The following is an 18,184-nucleotide window of genomic DNA, read 5'->3' as shown; positions in this document are numbered from 1 at the left end:
TATTTTTTAATTAATTAAATAATATAATTTAAAATTAAGACCGATCCAAAAATCATCAAATCCAAGGCCTGACATGTTTTTTAATTATAAAATATAATTTAAAATAAAAAATATTCAAAAACTATCAAATTCTAGACCCTAGATATGAGGATGCATATATGATCATATATATTAATTCAATATAAAATATAAACTAAAATTAAAAAGAATTAAAAGCCATAAAAAATTTAGACCCCAAACATGAAATTTTGATTTTTAATTAATTAATAAATATGGTCACATGCATCAGAATCAACAATTGTGCGATGGACACTAAGCAGGTGATCCATATTTTCCTCTCTAACCTAGGGGAGAGGACTTAGTAGTTGAGCACCCTAGCTTCACACTTCTTAAAATCCTATATAAAAATTTCAAATTGCTCCCAATTTTTTATAACAACTTACTTTGCAAGTCCCCTACTCATAACTAAGTTTTCAAGGCCACACCATTAAATATGATGCCACATTAGGATGCTTTTTGTTGAGGTGTCCAAAAAGGCCCCAAAAGGTGGAGATCAATAGTTATGCACCAAGTCATGTTTTATTGGTGAGTTGATGTGGCATCACATGATTTGTTTCTTTTTATGTTTAAGGATTATATTTCATTCAATTATGGGTAGCCATCATCAACACTAGCAACTTTAAAGTCACAATTATTGGTACAATATTGTTAAAAATGTTGAAAATTACTTCAACAGATGCTATAACAATTATTGGAACATGTTCAACCATTGAATCCTTTCCCTTATTCTATCATTGAAAATGGATCCTTTTATAATCCAAATACCCAAATATGAAATATTTATAATAAAAAAAAAGATAAAAAAGAAAAACCCTACAATGCCTACACACATTGATCTGATCTAGTAATTGTAGGGATTTCATAAATTCTTACTGTAAAGAGACTGGACATTGAAGACAGTAATATAGCTCTCAACTGCTCCAATAAAATGCCTCTCATCTCAAGGGACAAACAAAACTTCTGAAGTATAATTCACTACTAACACTGCTAAAAATAAGAATTTGTGCTTCAGTTTCTAACATGTAGTCACCAAGTGATCGGTTAAAGGACATATATCATGATGTATAAGATTCATCATCAAACTATTATCCCTAGGCTCATAAGTAGATAACACTTTAATACCATTTGTAATGAAATAAAATTGGACAAGGGGAGAATGTAACAAGAAGTGACATAAAATCTATATTGTAGTAGCTTCAATATAACAATAATGTGCAATCAAAAGATGGATGAATAAGTAACTAACCAAAAAAATCCTCAACCATTGATTAATAAATTTATATATTTACATTCAAAATAAGAACAAATTTTATCGAATTTATCTACTAAAACACCACAACTACTATACCAACAAAAAAGCCTTGTTAGACCATTAGCCCTTCCCCTTTGTTCATGTAAAACACCTCAATCAAAATAGACCCTCCCCTCTATTCATGTAAAATGACTCAATCAAAATAGACCCTCCCCTCTATTCATGGAAAACAACTCAATCAAAATAGACCTAAAACATAACCAAAATTTGACTATTAATATAGTAATTACACCAAAGGTGTCTCTTTATTTGAGGAGAATGAGTTGAAGGAATCAATGTCTGTCTTGGCATTTGTACTCATACAAGACGATTGAACGGATCTCGCCTATTCATCATGTTTGTCTCCATCACATTTTGTTGTCGATTGTTGCAGTTACAAAGGTAAAGTTTCTAATGTATTTACTTTTGTTAAAGTTACTTTATTCATCCCTAAATTGGATGCGAAAAGGAGCATGTGCACTTATTAGCTCATAATAATTTGAATCTATTTTTACATACCCCAAGAAAAAAGAGGCATTTTCACTTTTGATTTTATCTTCGGTGATTTAATTTGTAATATAATAATAATATAAATAATTAATAAGTTGTATTATGTTAAATTAAAATATGATATAATAAATAACTATAATTAATTTAAATAAGAGAATGTACAGTTAAAATGTGTGTAATTTTTATGATAAATTATATTTCAAAAAAAAAAGTCACTTATGTCATATTTGTAATGGTTACAAGAATTATTTTTTCTATAGGTATTCTATTTATTAATAGGCATAATAATTTTTTTTAATATTCATATTGTTTGATATTAATTATATTTTTTATACATATTTTATTTATATTTAAATTCTAATAAATTGAAAATTAAGATGAATTTTATTTAATTATTTATTGACTTAATAAACTTCTTATATATTAATATAGTTTTTTATTTATTATTAATTTTATTTATTTTACTATTATTTTTATAAACATTTAGATTTTATATATTTAGATTTGTATTTTTATGAACATTAATTTATAATTATAGAAATAATATTTTTTATACACTTATATGATATTTAAATTATTAAGATCAATAATCGATTTTTATTTTATTTTATTTAATATTATATAACAAATAATAAATTAATTTAATATTATTTTATAGCTATTTATTTAGCAATTTAATATTTTTTTCTAATAATAGCAATACTATTTTTTTAGTTGATAATCAAGTTTAAAAATAATGTATAGATATAATAGAACAATTTGGATTAAATTAAACTTAATATGGTTGTTGGATAGAAAATGAAAGCTTCTTAATTCATTTTAGAATGTAATTATTAGCACATAAAAGTTATTAGAAGGTTGTGAGGTTGAATGGGCCTTAGGAGGACTTGACCTCATATTGTATCAATATTCAAGAACATATAATCAAAATAGTATATTCATAGTAAGGTTGTATGTGAAACTAAAGAAAACTAATTATGGGAATAAGGAAAATAATGGTATAGTGTAATTTAAGACTCTCAAAGGTGAGAAACGAGTACAAACAAGAAAAGTAATAAAGAATATATAATGAATCAGTTGCAATAGAGTCAAACCAACAAATATTTTGTAAGTTCATATGTACATTCAATGAAAAATGATTCCTATGTAATTTCCAAGTATTTCCTTCTCTTGGGACTCCCTCCACTACAAATTCCAAATTACTAATTAGTACAATTATGAATGACATGTCGAATATCGTAGTTAGAAATAATTTATGTTTTGATCCCTTAGATGTCTTTTATCTTGACAAGTATAAGAAGATAAGGGGACTAAAGGATAGTGCATATATGACCAAAAAACAAAATGAAATTATACATGTCAATAAGAAATAATTTAATATTCTATTAATTTTTTTTTCCATTGCTACAAAGATTAATTAGTGTTGCAAACACCATATTAGGTGTCAAACTATGTAATCAACTTTGTTGATATGCCAGTTACAAATTGGTCAATGAATCTCCTTATGGACATACTCATATACTCAAGCAAGATTTGAATGTCATACACTCTCTATCTCCCTATCTCTCTCCTTATCCATTCCTCTCTCTCTCTCTCTCTCTCTCTCTCTCTCTCTCTCTCTCTCTCTCTATATATATATATATATATATATATATATATATATATATATATATATATATATATATATATATATATATATATATATATATATATATATTCATGTCTTACTCTTTGTTCATCTCTTTCTCTATCTATATCTCTCCCCTATGTCAAACTTTAACTCTCTATATTTCCACATTTCTTATTCCATATCTCCCTCTATCTTTATCTCACCATCTCTTTCTACTTTTCTCTACATATCACACTTCTTGTCTCTAATTTTATCTTTCTATCGCTCCATCTCTTTCCCTCTCTATAAATGTATCTATTCCATCTCTATTTGTCCCTTTCCTCTCTCACTCTTTATCTCTCCCTTTCCTCCTCTCCATATCTCTCTCCTTCTACATCTCCATCTCCAACTCTATCTTTATCATCCTCTATATCTTTATCTCCTCACCCATATCTTTCTCTCACTCTTACTCTTCCCCCATCCATATCTATCTCTCTCTATTGCAAACATAACATGAGCCTATTGGTAATGGAGCCTAATTATCTTCCCAATTTAGAGGTTTAATCATCTCTCACACTTTCTCTCTCACTCACTCTATCTCCCCTATTTTTCTCCCCCTCTTCATCTCTATTTGTCTATCTTTTCTTCTCTTTATTTTTCTCTATTTATCTCTCCCCCTCTATCACTCTATCTCACTATATGTATCTCTCTCTCCTCCCTCTTTCTCTATATCTCTCCTTCTCTACACCCCTATCTCTCTCTCTCTCTCTACCTCTCTCTATATCTTGATGCATTTGTCTCCCTCTTCATCTCTACATCTATCTTCCTCTCTCCTATATCTTTTTACCTCTCTACCTCTATCTCTTCATACTTATTCTTCCATCTCTCCTTCTATCTATATCTTATTACCTCTCCATCCCTCTATACCCTTATATCTTTCTCCCTCCACCTCTCTTTATGTATCACTTCCTATCTCTATATTTATCTTTCTATCCTTCCCTCTCTATTTATTTACTCCTTCCCTCTTTATCTACCCCTTTATCCTCTATCTTTTTATCTCCTCATTTTCCTTCTCTCTATATCCCTCTCCCTCTCCCTCTCCATCTCCTTCTCCTCCTCATTCAACTCTATCTTCATCTATACCTCTATCTCCTTACTCCTATCTCTCGCTCTCTTCCTCTTTCTATACCTATCTCTTCCTTTATATCTCTCTCTACATTGAGAATGGAGCATGATTATCTACTTGATTTAGTACACAAATGTATACAAAAAATAAACCAAAATTTTTCCTATTAACCCCACACATTATTAGACAAACAAAATTATTTGCTAAATCACCTGCCAATTGACTTCATGTGATGCACAAATATATATGCATATAATAGAACACAAATCTTCCTAATTAACCTTCCAAAATTTGAAGTTATAAAATAAGTAAAATAGTCTCAAAAAAATTTGGACCATTTCTCGATTTATGCGTGTCATCCTTGCGCAGGGGCTATGCTAATCTTCTCTGTATCGTTCCAATTTTATCGGATGTCTCCGAAGAGACACTACAAAAACCGTACAAAACAATATATGTAGTGCTCATATCATTTATGCGTAGTAAATGTGGGATCAAAGCCACGCGTGTCCTTCGTTCCATCGCCTCCTCGGGAGTAGAGACAAGGTAGGCTGCGCTGGTATTAAAGTACCTACATCAACAATATTAAAAACCTCAACTCACTACACCTGCTAACCAAACAAACAATCCACCCTCACCCTCGCCCTCGCTTGCTTTACAACTGAGCTATAGAGGTCATTGTGAAGAACATTACCCATTTTTTCCAATTTCTTGCTAATGACGATAAACTAGGTTTCCATAAACCCTGCATACCGATGCCCACAACGATGTGCATCCTTTCTTGTCCAATCATGCCAGAAAAAGAAAACCCCTGTGCAGTTCGGGGATGTAGCTCACATGGTAGAGCGCTCGCTTTGCATGCGAGAGGTACGGGGTTCGATACCCCGCATCTCCATTTGTAATTCATTTTTCTGTTTATCTGTCCTTTGTTTACAGAAATCTGACAAATTCATCTCTCTAAAGCCGCTTCATCTCGCACCAGTGGTCTAGTGGTAGAATAGTACCCTGCCACGGTACAGACCCGGGTCCGATTCCCGGCTGGTGCATTCCGTGGAGCTTCGACTTCTAGTAATTTTTGGAGAAAATTTGCGCTAGTTTAGGCTATCCATTTTACGCCCTTTCTCTCAGAGTATTGGTCGGTGGACCCTCCTCTTTTATTCATTATTTGATAGAAACCCTAATTTCTTCTCGAGATCGATTTTAAATTATTTGATACAAACCCTCCCCTCCTTTCAAGACTCTCCCATCCTTCCTTTACCAACACTAAACATCAATGCAACCTTTTATTACGCCGAAGGCGTTTCTTATATGAAATGGACGGGCAGATTTTTAAAATCAATGGCTCAAGATTCTTTAATACCAAAGCAAGACGACGGAAACACTTTCGTGCGTGCATTGATTTTTCTCACTGGCTGGTTGTATGTGAAAGTGAAGAGAAAGCACGCAGACCGTTCATCTTTATGCATCCATCATTCACTTTACCTCTGTCGTCCACTATCCACGGTTGTCAGAACACGCGCTTTTATCATGAATTCAAAATCACTCAACTGATTAAAGTCCATGTCAGATTCCACAGTAGAAATCAAATCAGTCAGCCTTATGCCAGACAATGTCTATCCCATCACCCACCAGAATTCAATTCCTCACGTCGAACAAGTGTCGTCGGCCGGTTTCATCCCGTTGGTTTGTCTTCTGGCACATTTTAAACCCTTGTTTCTTTCCTTCAAAAGAGAAATGCCGCAGCGCCTAAATGTCGAGAAGAATGCCACTGCTACCTCTACGGCCTCTTGGGTTACCTTTCTTGCCATTGTACACGTTGTCGCGAAGATCTCAATGTCTACAACTATTCCCCATAGGTTATCTTCTTCATCAAGGGAATACAACCGTGAAAATGGGGATTTTTCAATTGCTTCATTGACCTTTACGGCACACTCATCTTCGCTTGTGTTAGCAGAAAAAATAGTTGTGTCTGGTCTTTTTAATCGCCCATTTGTGTCGTCGTTATGTTTCCTGGTACTCATTTCTTCAGTGATTTGGCAAAAATCTCCCTACCATTATGATTTGATGCATGTCCATACCCTATTACAAAGCTCCCATTTTGGCATGGGCAGGGAGGACAATGGCAAAAAAATTGGCTTTATACCTGGCAATTGCATTCGTTTGAAATGTCTAAAGCCTTTTCATAACATCCTTTTTCTTCAAAGCTTCTGATAAGTGCATTCCATGAGACATCGTCTCTTTTGAGGCATTCTGTCAAACAGTTCATGTGCCTTTTTTTTGTGTTTCCACACTTTGCAAGCATATCTACCAGAGCATTTCTAACCATAATATTTGATAAAAATCCACCATTATGCTTTGATGGATGTCCATACCCGTTCCAAAGCTCCCATTTAGGAGCAGTTTCTGAATACCTTAGAAATGTGACAAGATGCATGGCTGAGCTTCTGAAATCTGTTTTAAGTAGTCATTCGAGTATTCATGTTTCTTGATGCTAACAAGCTTAACTAATTTATCTGTAATACCCTGTCCTCTATTGTAAGAAAAAACCAATCAAATTTTACAAATAAATGTTTTGGCTGAATGGCTACATTTGTTCAAAATGTTCAACATCTTGGATTACAAGGTGCATAGATCTGTAGTTCAAGGAGTACGCTAATAATAATTTATTGAAAGAAATACATTCAATTTTAATGTCGTTGAAGGTCCTTTTCTTTGTTCAGGAGGGGAAAGGACCCAGTAGTTGAGCATGTTCCAATTGTTGTGAGGGTTGTTGATACATTTTGTTCCAAAAATTGAACAAATAAAACCTATTGTTTGAAACAAAAAATATCAATTTTTGTTAGGAAATGTACCAACAGTTGTTAGGAAATGTATCAATAGTTGTTAAGAAATGTACTAATATTATAAAAAGTAACCAATCAGGTGATGCCATGTCAGCTGCACAACTATTGGGGTCTCTTTTGCACGCCTATTGGTCTCACTTTTTTGGGGGGTTGTTTTGGACACCTTGGCAAAAAGCATGCTGATGTGGCATCATATTTGATGATGTGGCCTCGAAACCTTAGTTATAAGCAGGGGACTTGCCAAGTAAGCTGCTGTAAAAAAATTGGAGTGATTTGAAATTTCCAAGTAGGATTTTGAGAAGCACGAAGTTAGGGTGCACAACTACTGGGTCCTTTCCCCTAGGTAGTCTTCACAAGCATTAAATCTCTAACCATGTCTTAAAATGCAAAATAAATTGGATTCTTGTGGAGTTCCACTATAGCTAGGCCCATACATGTCTGTTATTCAACAGATTATAATGATTTTGTTGTTTGGAAGATAGTAAATAAAAGGCAATTGTCAATGCGTTTCCTTGATTCTATATAGTTTTAGGAGTGGATTTAGAATATTTTAGAACATTTTACTAGAGTGAGCTACTTTTATTAAAATATTTTTATAGCATTGTCATACATATAAATGTAATAAAAAAGAGGTTATCATAAATTAGAAGGAAACAAATTTAAAAAATATCATGTGTGGCATGACAACCGCACAATGGAAACAAAAATTGAGTTTTAAACACAAATAGATATTAATAATGAAGGAAATGTAAATGCCATTGAGATGCTCAGTAATGTGATTTTGATAATAACAAATAGAATGAACATTTTATACTCCCAAATTTACATGATGTTGCGTAATAGTCATAAACATAACCCAGATGTCCTAAAAATATGACCAATCCATATTAGAGTGGAATGATCCACCATATGCAACATCTCCGAAAAATAACTAGCACTTACCATTATTAAGGAATAATTTAATAATAATTACTTCAAGAAACCCCTGCATATGATCATTCAAGGGATGACATGTGTAGGAAAATAGTGTTTGATTCATTGCATTAGTCATGTGCTTTCGAGTGTAGCATCACAAAAAACATAACTTGCTCGTTGTTACTCCTACGAGAGTAGTTGTATTCAACATACAAGCCCTGACTATACATTCAACCCTTAAGATTCTAATATTGTAAGAAATATAAAGGGGTAGTCATTAATAGTATACAAAGAAGACATGAAGCATGTGAAATGCACCCTTATATCTACAATAAAATAAAAACTATAACTCTAACAATACTTGTATCAGTAGGTGATCATGGAAAAATACACTATGCATGGGAATCACTAGACATAAATTCCAAGGATAAACACAAAACAAAGAAATTTTTTATATCAATGCAAAAAAGACATGACTTTTACAACTATATAGATCTACAAGAATGATACATAATTTTTAACATATAGATAACAACATAGTGATAGAAAAGCTAATGGTATGAAAGTGCTTCTACAATCATAACATAATAAACAAAAAGATGATGAAGCAATATAGAGCATAAGATAAAGCTTTGATAAACATGAAATCATACATGATATAATAAGGATCATGTGGCATGTAATTATAAGAAAAAAATGTGTAAGCATGGCACAAGGGTAATTGGATTATAGGATGCGGAAATGTTAAGAAGCATAAAATGTAATCATAGTAAAGATAAGCATAACGTACCATTCAAGTAGCATCTGGAGCTATGCAATTTTCTATTTCAATTAGTAGGGATTTTATTTATATTCTATAATAATAATAATTAATATTATATAATATATTACATTATATCTCCATCTTCCTCTCCATCTCTCTTCCTTATCTCCATCTCCTTATATCGTACATTATATCTCCTTCTCTTCTATCTTTCCTACTATATCTATATCTTTATCTCTCCCTCTTTGTATGTCTATCTCTCTCCCTCCCTTCCTATCGTTCCCTTTTCTATATCTCTCTACTTCTCTATCCTCTATATTTTTCTCCTCCCTCTCCATCTATTTTTATACATCTCTTGACCTCTCTATCCCTATCTCCATATCTATCTCTCATTCACATATTCACACTTCAAGTTTCTCTCTCACTCATACACATACACTCCCTATTTTTTCCTCCCTATCTTTGTCTATATCTCTTTATCTCACCCCCCTCCATGTCTCTTCCTTTGCCTCATTATTACTTGTCTCTATCACGTATTTTATCTCTCACTCTTTCCCCCACTATCTCTATCTTCCCATCTCCCACTTTCCCTCTTTATCTATATCTTATTCTTCCCATCTCTCCCTCTCCTTCTCCCTCTCTATTTATATCACATTATCTCTATCTCTCTCTTATTCAATCCATCTCTCATACTCTTTCTATAAATATATCCCCCTTTGCCTCTCTTTATATATCACTTTGTATATCTTTATCTTTTAATATCTTCATCACCCCCTCTTTACCATCTCGATTTCTCCTTCTCCCTCTCTATTCTCTCTTACTCATATATGTACACACACTCCTTGTTTCTCCCTTCCTATCTCTACATCTGTCTCTATCTCTCTATCTCTCTATCTCTCTCTATCTCTCTCCCTCTTTATACATCTCTCTATTACTTACCTTTATCATTTTATTTCTCATTGACTCTTGCACCTTTTATCTCTATCACCCTATCTCTCCCTCCCCTTCTCTATCTATATCTCAATATCTTTACCTCTTTTTTATTCACTCCATCTCTTTTTCTCTGTATCTCTCTATTTCACTCTATCTCCCTCTCACTCCTCTCTCTATCTCTTTCTATCCATCTCTCTCTCTCTCTCTCTCTCTCTCTCTCTCTCTCTCTCTCTCTCTCTCTCTCTCTCTCTCTCTCTCTCTCTCTCTCTCTCTCTCTCTCTCTCTCTCTCTCTCTCTCTTTCATATCTTCATCTACCTCTATCTCCCTATATCTCTATCTATTTCCCTATCCTTCTTTATGCCCCCTATCTATATATCCCTCTCCCCTCTTCTCTCTCCCTCTCTCGCCATCTTCTCTCTCCATATTCTATCTCCTTCTCTCTCCCCTCTTCTCTCTCTCTACCCCCCTCTCGCCCTTTTCTCTCTCTAAAGCCTTCCCCCCCCTCTCTCTATCTCTTCCCATATATATCTCTATATCCCCCTCACTTTATCTCCCCCTATTTATCTTTCCCTCCCTCCATCTTTATTTTTTTATTTCTAAGTGGCCTATTAATCAACCTCACGTACTACAAATATATGCAAAAAAAATAGACCACCTTTTTCTTATTAATCCTTCCACATTTCGGCGAACCCATTGCACACTAAGGTGCAATTGCTAGTAGTATATTATTACAATTCCTTAAGACATTGCTAGCACATAAACCAACTGATTCATCTTGAATAAGAATGTACCAACATGTCAATTTCACTAAATTTAAAACTCAATTTATTTACAATGTATGGCTCAATTTATTTACAATATATGGATAAGTTGTGCCAAGGTTGTTCTCATCCTAGTGACTGTCATGAACATATAGTCTTGCTGCTTGAAATCCCATTTTTGATGGATAGATGTTCTGCTCAGTATGTATTATGTTTTCCAATTTAAATATTCTTATCTAATTTGTGCTATGGCAGGTTAGCATTTGGGTTGTTTCATTGGATCCTCACAATGAGTTGGTAGTCATGGTGGACAGGCTCTCTTGGTCATAGAACAATAAGTATTTTAGTTGTCCACATGTTTTATAATATTGCTTTATGTAGGACAGATTGAGAGTTAAACTGTAAGATAACTGAGTGCAACAAAGTAGCCATGAACCCCACTGGTTCATCTGTTTCTGCCTTGGAACCCAACTGCTTAATTGTAGCCCCTTGTGGAAAATGGATATTAAATTGATATGGGGCACATTTAATGAAGATGCCTTCCATGTTCCACCTTTCTTGTTCGCTCTTTAGTTTTTTTCGGTTTTGGCTTTCAAAAAACAGCAGTTTGTCAACTACTTTGTTTTTCTTATCGAACTGCTCTGTTTTGGTTGGGGATCAAGGGAGCTGACAATGAACTATTAGCTATTTTGGGGATTTAGAAAGTTGTGAGAATAATGACATGGTTTGGGGTTTTTTATTAATTAGTTTTAAGAGTTTTTGAATTGCTCTATTTTTTTGGTTGAACTGCTCTGTTTTGGGTATTGAGGTTTTGTACTTCAGAACTAAGCGAGGTCATGTGAAAGCCACTGGCCAGTGACCCTGAAATAAAATCTGCATTCAAAATGGTGAACTTCCCCATTCTGAGATCTGAGGGATAATAATTTGTACATTGAATCATCTATCATGCATAAAAGAGCAGGTGAGATCCAAAATTGCGTGTTGCACCATAATGTGTACCCAAAAGAGTATATTAGGTATTGGTTTTGTAATCAAGATCAATAGATGTTAACCTAATTTGCATGTCTAGATTGTACTGATCTAGACATGTCAACTACTCTATTTTTCTAATCGAACTGCTTTGTTTTGGTTGGGGATCAAGGGAGTTGACAATGAACTCTTAGCTATTTTGGGGATTTAGAAAGTTGTGAGAATAACGACATGGTTTGGGGTTTTTTATTAATCAGTTTTAAGAGTTTTTGAATTGCTCTATTTTTTTGGTTGAACTACTCTATTTTGGGTATTGAGGTTCTGGACTTCAGTACTAGGCGAGGTCATGTGAAAGCCACTGGCTAGTGACCCTGAAATAAAATTTGCATTCAAAATGATGAACTTCCCCATTCTGAGATTTGAGGGATAATAATTTGTACATTGAATCGTCTATCATGCAGAAAAGAGCAGGTGAGATCCAAAATTGTGTGCTGCACCATAATGTGTACCCAAAAGAGTATATTGGGTATTGGTTTTGTAATCAAGATCAATGGATGTTAACCTAATTTGCATGTCTAGATTGTACTGATCTTTAGGGAGATGTACGGTGGTCTTGAAATAAGATCAGAAGTTGATATTTCCTTGCTTAACTTAAAGTCAATTGTCTAGTTCTTATCACTCCACCACTGAAATATGAAATAAGGAGTGTTCAATAATTGGGCTCACTTATCTAGAAAATTTGTGTGTGTGACTTTTATTTACATGTAGGGGAGAGTCCAACAAAACGTTCAAGTCTCCGAAATAAAATTTGACAAGCAAAAAGTATCCCTGATCATAGGAGTCACAGGAATCCTGGGCAATAGCCTAGCTAAAATCTTGCCTTTGTCAGACACTCCTGGTGGACCCTGGAAAGTTTATGGTTTTGCCAGGAGGTTTAAGCCTGATTGGTCTCCAGATAGTCCAGTTGATTACATCCAATATGATTTGTTAAACAAAGGAGAAACTTTAGAAATGATTTCTACTTTGAAGGGTGTGACTCATCTTTTTTGGGTTTGTTGGACTAGTAGAGAGATAGGAACAAAATTGTGAAGACAATGGCAAAATATTCAATAATGTCTAAGATGCACTACTGCCCAATGCCCAAAATCTTGAGCACATCTATTTGCAGATTGGTGTGAAACACTACTATGGTCCATTTGATAATTTGACCAAAAATCAAAATATTCAGCCCCATGAGCCCCTTCATGAAGAGCCTCCTAGGCTACCTGGGCCTAATTTCTACTACACACTTGAAGATATACTATTTGACGCTGCCAAGAAGAAAAATGGACTAACTTGGTCCATTCACCGACATACAGTCGTATTTGGCTTCTCTCCTTGGATCTTAAAGCACATGATTGATACTCCCTGTGTCTATGCTTCCATTTGCAAATATGAGGAACTTTCTTTCAAATACCCAGGCAGTAGAATCACTTGGGAACAATTTATGGATGTAGTTGATGCTGAATCGATTGCAGAGCAAGAAATATGGGTTGTTGTGGAACCAAACACTAAGAACCATGCCTTCAATTGTTCTAATGGAGATGTATTTAAATGGAAAAATTGTGTAAGAAAATTGCAGAGAAACTTGAGCTGGAAATGATACCATATGAGGGTGAAGGATTTAGCTTGACTAAAGCAATGAAGGACAAAGGACCTATCTGGGAAGTAATTGTGAAAGAAAATAATTTATGCCCCACCAAAATTGAGGAAGTTGGAAATTGGTGGTTTGCAGACATTATACTAAATGCCCCATTTTAGTGTGTCACTATCATTAACAAAAGTGAGGAGCATGGTTTCTTTGGGTTTCGTAATATAGAATCTTCTTTTGTATCATGGATTGACAAAATGAAGTTACTTAAGATTATTCCATTGCATTGATCAGTATGCCTGAAACCTATTACCAGTCAGTAGGAAGTCTGAGAAGCCTGAAGCGAGCTAGCCGAAGTATGTCTTATATTTAGTTATATTGTTGCTATTGCAACATAAGTAAAATGCTTCCAAATGGAACTGTAAGTTTCGATCCTGTTCTAAATTGAGATACTCTTGTTCAATCTTCTTTTCCTGCCTTCCTTTGATCAATCTTCCAACGCTTTGAGAATACCAATTGCGACGAATGTATATTTCAGTGTTTGTATCTAAAAATAATTCTGGTGGGCTTTCTTAAGCAATATGGTTGGAAATAACAGTTCTCATCAGCTATGACCAATGTATTTGCCTTGACTGCATCAAAGCCCAAGATATCTGAAGAGTTTTAGTGTGAAAGTCGTTGCAGTTTTTATAGAAAGTGTTTACCATATTTTTTTGGCAGGCAAGGTTTTGTGATCATATTGTGTGTCAAATAGGAAAAATATTTCATCAACATATTAGATCATAATAGTTTGCTTTAGATATGTGAGATTTTAATCTTTAATTGATTGAGTTTAATCAATTAATCAAGCTGATATTCCTAAGTCTTCTCTTCTTGAATCAACATTTACAAAGAGTTGCAACTGTCTTCCATGGTGCTGGAAATAAAGAGAACATCGTGGGTGATAGCCCAAGCAAAGATGTAGTTATGGCTATAGTTTTAATGAGAAAAAACTGCAATAATATAAGTTAAGGCTCAGCTATGGGATGCAACAAGATCATCGTGCAATAACGATACTTTTTTAACCCTTAATTCATGATAGTCAATTGTCTGCTGGATGAATTTATTTTTACTTTGGATATAATTTTTTAAAATTATATTAAAAAAAATTAAAATATGTAATATATTCATTTTTAAAAACATGGATTTTCTTAAGTATGTAAATACAAAATTACAAAATAAAATATGATATTATTAATTAAATCATTTAATCTAATAGTATTACTAAAACACCATAATCCTATTATTACAATATCCTATTTTTAATCAAACTTGAAAAAGTAATAGGTCAACCCATGCTATGATGGGAATGGTAGATATGATCTCCTTACCACCTTGGTGATCTATCCTTTTTTTTTTTTTTTTTTAACCTATAGATTGTTTTGTCTTTGCTATTTGATGGGTGCCAATGTTAGATCTCTCTCTCTCTCTCTCTCTCTCTCTCTCTCTCTCTCTCTCTCTCTCTCTCTCTCTCTCTCTCTCTCTCTCTCTCTCTCTCTCTCTCTCTCTCTATTATGTTCATCTCTACCTCTATCTGCATCTCTCCCCTATGTCAAGCTTTAACTCTCTATCTTTCCATATTTCTTATTTCGTATCTCCCTCTATCTTTATCTCATTATCTCACCATCTCTTTCTACTTTACTCTACATTTCACTTCTTGTCTCTAATTAGATCTTTCTATTGCTCCCTCTATCTCCCTCTCTATATATTTATCTCTTCCATCTCTATTTGTCAATCTTCTCTCTCACTCTTTATCTCTCCCTCTCCTCTCCATATCTCTCTCCTACATCTCCATCTCCAACTCTATCTTTATCATCCTCTATATCTCTATCTCCTCACCCATCTCTCTCACACACTCTCACTCTTCCCCCATCTATATCTACCTCTCTCCCTATTACAAACATAACATGAGCATATTGATAATGGAGCCTGATTATCTTCCTAATTTAGAGCGTTTATCATCTCTCGCACTTTCTCTCTCACTCATTCTATCTCCCCCTCTCTTCATCTCTATTTATTTATCTTTTCTTCTCTTTATTTTTCTTGATTTCTCTCCCCCTCTCTCTATATCATTATATCTCTATCTTTCTATCACTTAATCTCTCTCTCTCTCTCTCTCTCTCTCTCTCTCGCTCTCTCTCTCGCTCTATATCTCTATATCTAGAGCTCCTTCTCTACATCCCTATCTCTATATCTTTATCTCTCCCTCTATCTCTCTCTATATCTTGATGCAGTTGTCTCCCTCTTCATCTCTACATCTATCTTCCTCTCTCCCCTATATCTCTTTACCTTTCTATCGCTATCTCTCTATCTCTCTCTACCTATCTCTATGCATCACTTCCCATCTCTATATTTTTCTCTCTTCCTCTCTCTTCTTCTCTATATATTTACTCCTTCCCTCTTTATCTATCCCTTTGTCTTCAATGTTTTTTTTTTCTCTTCTCCTTCTCTCCATATCCCTCTCCCTCTCCCTCTCCTTCTCATTCAACTATATCTTCCTCTCTATGTCTATCTCCTTACTCCTATCTCTCTCTCACTCTTTCCCCCTCTATCTATTTGTATCTCTTCCTCTCTATCCCTCTCTCCATATTGCAAACATAACATGAACCTTTTGAGAATGCAATTTGATTATCTTCTTGATTCAATTGTTTTGTTTCACTCATGTTGCAAATAGATGCAAATTTGATTGTTTCACTCATGTTGCAAATAGATGCATATTTGATTTAAAGATAAACAACAGCATTTACTAAATAGCCTATTAATTAACCAAACTACACAAATGTATTAAAAAAAATAGATGCATATATGATTTAAAGATAAACAACATCATTTACTAAATAGCCTACTAATTAACCAAACTACACAAATGTATTAAAAAAATTTGGACCATTTCTCGATTTATGCGTGTCATCCTTGCGCAGGGGCCATGCTAATCTTCTCTGTATCGTTCCAATTTTATCGGATGTCTCCGAAGAGACACTCTTGTGGTAGTACAAAACAATATATGTAGCGCCCACATCATTTATGCGTAGTAAATGTGGGAGTAAAGCCACGCGTGTCCTTCCTTCCATCGCCTCGGGAGTCGAGACGGTTTTCCGCGGAGGTATTAAAAAAGTATATAAAAGCTCAACCAAAAACGATAAATACACTACAACCGAGAACAGGTGCTACTTCTAACCAAACAAGCAAACCACCGTTGTCTCCACGCAGGATCGAACTACGGATTTTTCAGGTTTTTTTTAATTTTTTAAGGAGAGATTAGAAGACTGACACTCTACCATTGAGCTATAGAGGCCATTGTGAACACCATGTTCCATTGTTTTCTTAAACCTTCCATACCGATGTCCTCAACGCTGCACTTCCCTTCTCCTTCAATGATACCAGAAAGAGAAAACTACTCTGTAGTTCGGGGATGTAGCTCACATGGTAGAGCGCTCGCTTTGCATGCGAGAGGTACGGGGTTCGATACCCCGCATCTCCATTTACATTTCATTTTTCTGTTTATCTGTTCTTTGTAAGATTCGTTTTCTACTCAATTCATCTCTCAATTTGCTTCATCTGTGCACCAGTGGTCTAGTGGTAGAATAGTACCCTGCCACGGTACAGACCCGGGTTCGATTCCCGGCTGGTGCATTTGGATTTTCTATTTATCAAATATACTCAACTGTTTTAATGTAATGTTTTTCATATATACTGTACTGTTTTAAGCTAATTAGTACCACATAAAACAACATTTAACCAAGCTTTACGCCGCTCAAATTTGCAGATCTGTTGCATTCCATAGAGCTTGGACTTCAAGTGTTTTCTGGAGAAAATTTATGCCAGTTTAGGCCATCCATTTTACGCCCTTTCTCTCATACTATTGGTCGGTGGTCAATTACTACGCCCTCTCTCGAAATTGAGTTTAAATTCTCCCCACCAAACTCAACCATCCACATACTTCATTATTTATATAAACCCTCCTCCTTCCATTATGACCTCCTTTCACTCTCATCCTTCCTTTACCAACACTCAACATCAACTAACCCTTTTCCTTTCTTTCATTCTGACCTCCTTTCAGAACTCTCATCCTTCGTTTACAACACTCAATATCAACTCAACCCTTTATAGTTTATAGTATATTATCACAATTCCTCAGACATTGGTAGCTCACAAACCATTTTCTCTCAGTTTTAGGATTGATTCCTCTTGAGCAGGGTTGAACCAACATGTCAATTTCACTAAATTTAAACCTCAATTTATTTGCAAAATATGGCTAAGTTGTGCCAAAGTTGTTCTCAGCCTAGTGACTGTCATGAACATATACTCTTGCTGCTTGAAATCCCACTTTTTATGGATCGATGTTCTGCTCAGTATGTATTCTGTTTTCCAGTTTAAATATTCTTAACTAATGTGTGTTATGGCAGGTTAGCATTTGGGTTGTTTTATTGGATCCTCACAATGAGTTGGCACTCATGGTGGACAAGCTCTCTTGGTCATAGAGCAGTAAGTATTTTAGTTGTTCATATGTTTTATAATATTGCTTTATGTAGGATAGATTGAGAGTTAAACTGTAAGATAATTGAGTACAACAAAGTAGCCATGAACTCCACTGGTTCATCTGTTTCTGCCTTGGAACCCATCTGCTTAATTGTAGTCCATTGTGGAAAATGGATATTAAATTGATGTGGGGGCACCTTTAATGAAGATGACTTCTACGTTCCACCTTTGATGTTCGCATTTCAGTTTTTTTTTTGG

At 34.5% G+C, this 18,184-nt stretch overlaps 6 non-coding genes and 1 pseudogene across 6 annotated transcripts; 5 read left to right on the top strand and 2 right to left on the bottom strand.

The window, feature by feature from the left end:
• Positions 1–4,919: 4,919 nt before the first annotated feature.
• On the bottom strand, positions 4,920–5,022 carry LOC131069871 (U6 spliceosomal RNA). The gene has a single exon (XR_009112248.2). It is a non-coding gene; the product is annotated as a U6 spliceosomal RNA (small nuclear RNA).
• Positions 5,023–5,415: 393 nt separating this feature from the next.
• TRNAA-UGC (transfer RNA alanine (anticodon UGC)) lies at positions 5,416–5,488 on the top strand. Its single transcript has one exon. It is a non-coding gene; the product is annotated as a tRNA-Ala (tRNA).
• Positions 5,489–5,568: 80 nt separating this feature from the next.
• TRNAG-GCC (transfer RNA glycine (anticodon GCC)) lies at positions 5,569–5,639 on the top strand. The gene has a single exon. It is a non-coding gene; the product is annotated as a tRNA-Gly (tRNA).
• Positions 5,640–6,327: 688 nt separating this feature from the next.
• Positions 6,328–13,698, top strand: LOC131069807 ((S)-8-oxocitronellyl enol synthase ISY1-like; annotated as a pseudogene).
• Positions 13,699–16,322: 2,624 nt separating this feature from the next.
• Positions 16,323–16,425, bottom strand: LOC131069872 (U6 spliceosomal RNA). The gene has a single exon (XR_009112249.1). It is a non-coding gene; the product is annotated as a U6 spliceosomal RNA (small nuclear RNA).
• A 430-nt stretch (positions 16,426–16,855) lies between these two features.
• TRNAA-UGC (transfer RNA alanine (anticodon UGC)) lies at positions 16,856–16,928 on the top strand. The gene has a single exon. It is a non-coding gene; the product is annotated as a tRNA-Ala (tRNA).
• An 81-nt stretch (positions 16,929–17,009) lies between these two features.
• TRNAG-GCC (transfer RNA glycine (anticodon GCC)) lies at positions 17,010–17,080 on the top strand. The gene has a single exon. It is a non-coding gene; the product is annotated as a tRNA-Gly (tRNA).
• Positions 17,081–18,184: the final 1,104 nt, after the last annotated feature.

Source organism: Cryptomeria japonica, chromosome 6, assembly GCF_030272615.1.
Source record: "Cryptomeria japonica chromosome 6, Sugi_1.0, whole genome shotgun sequence".
Taxonomy (NCBI): Eukaryota; Viridiplantae; Streptophyta; class Pinopsida; order Cupressales; family Cupressaceae; genus Cryptomeria; species Cryptomeria japonica.
This window is presented reverse-complemented; position numbering and strand designations above follow the sequence as displayed.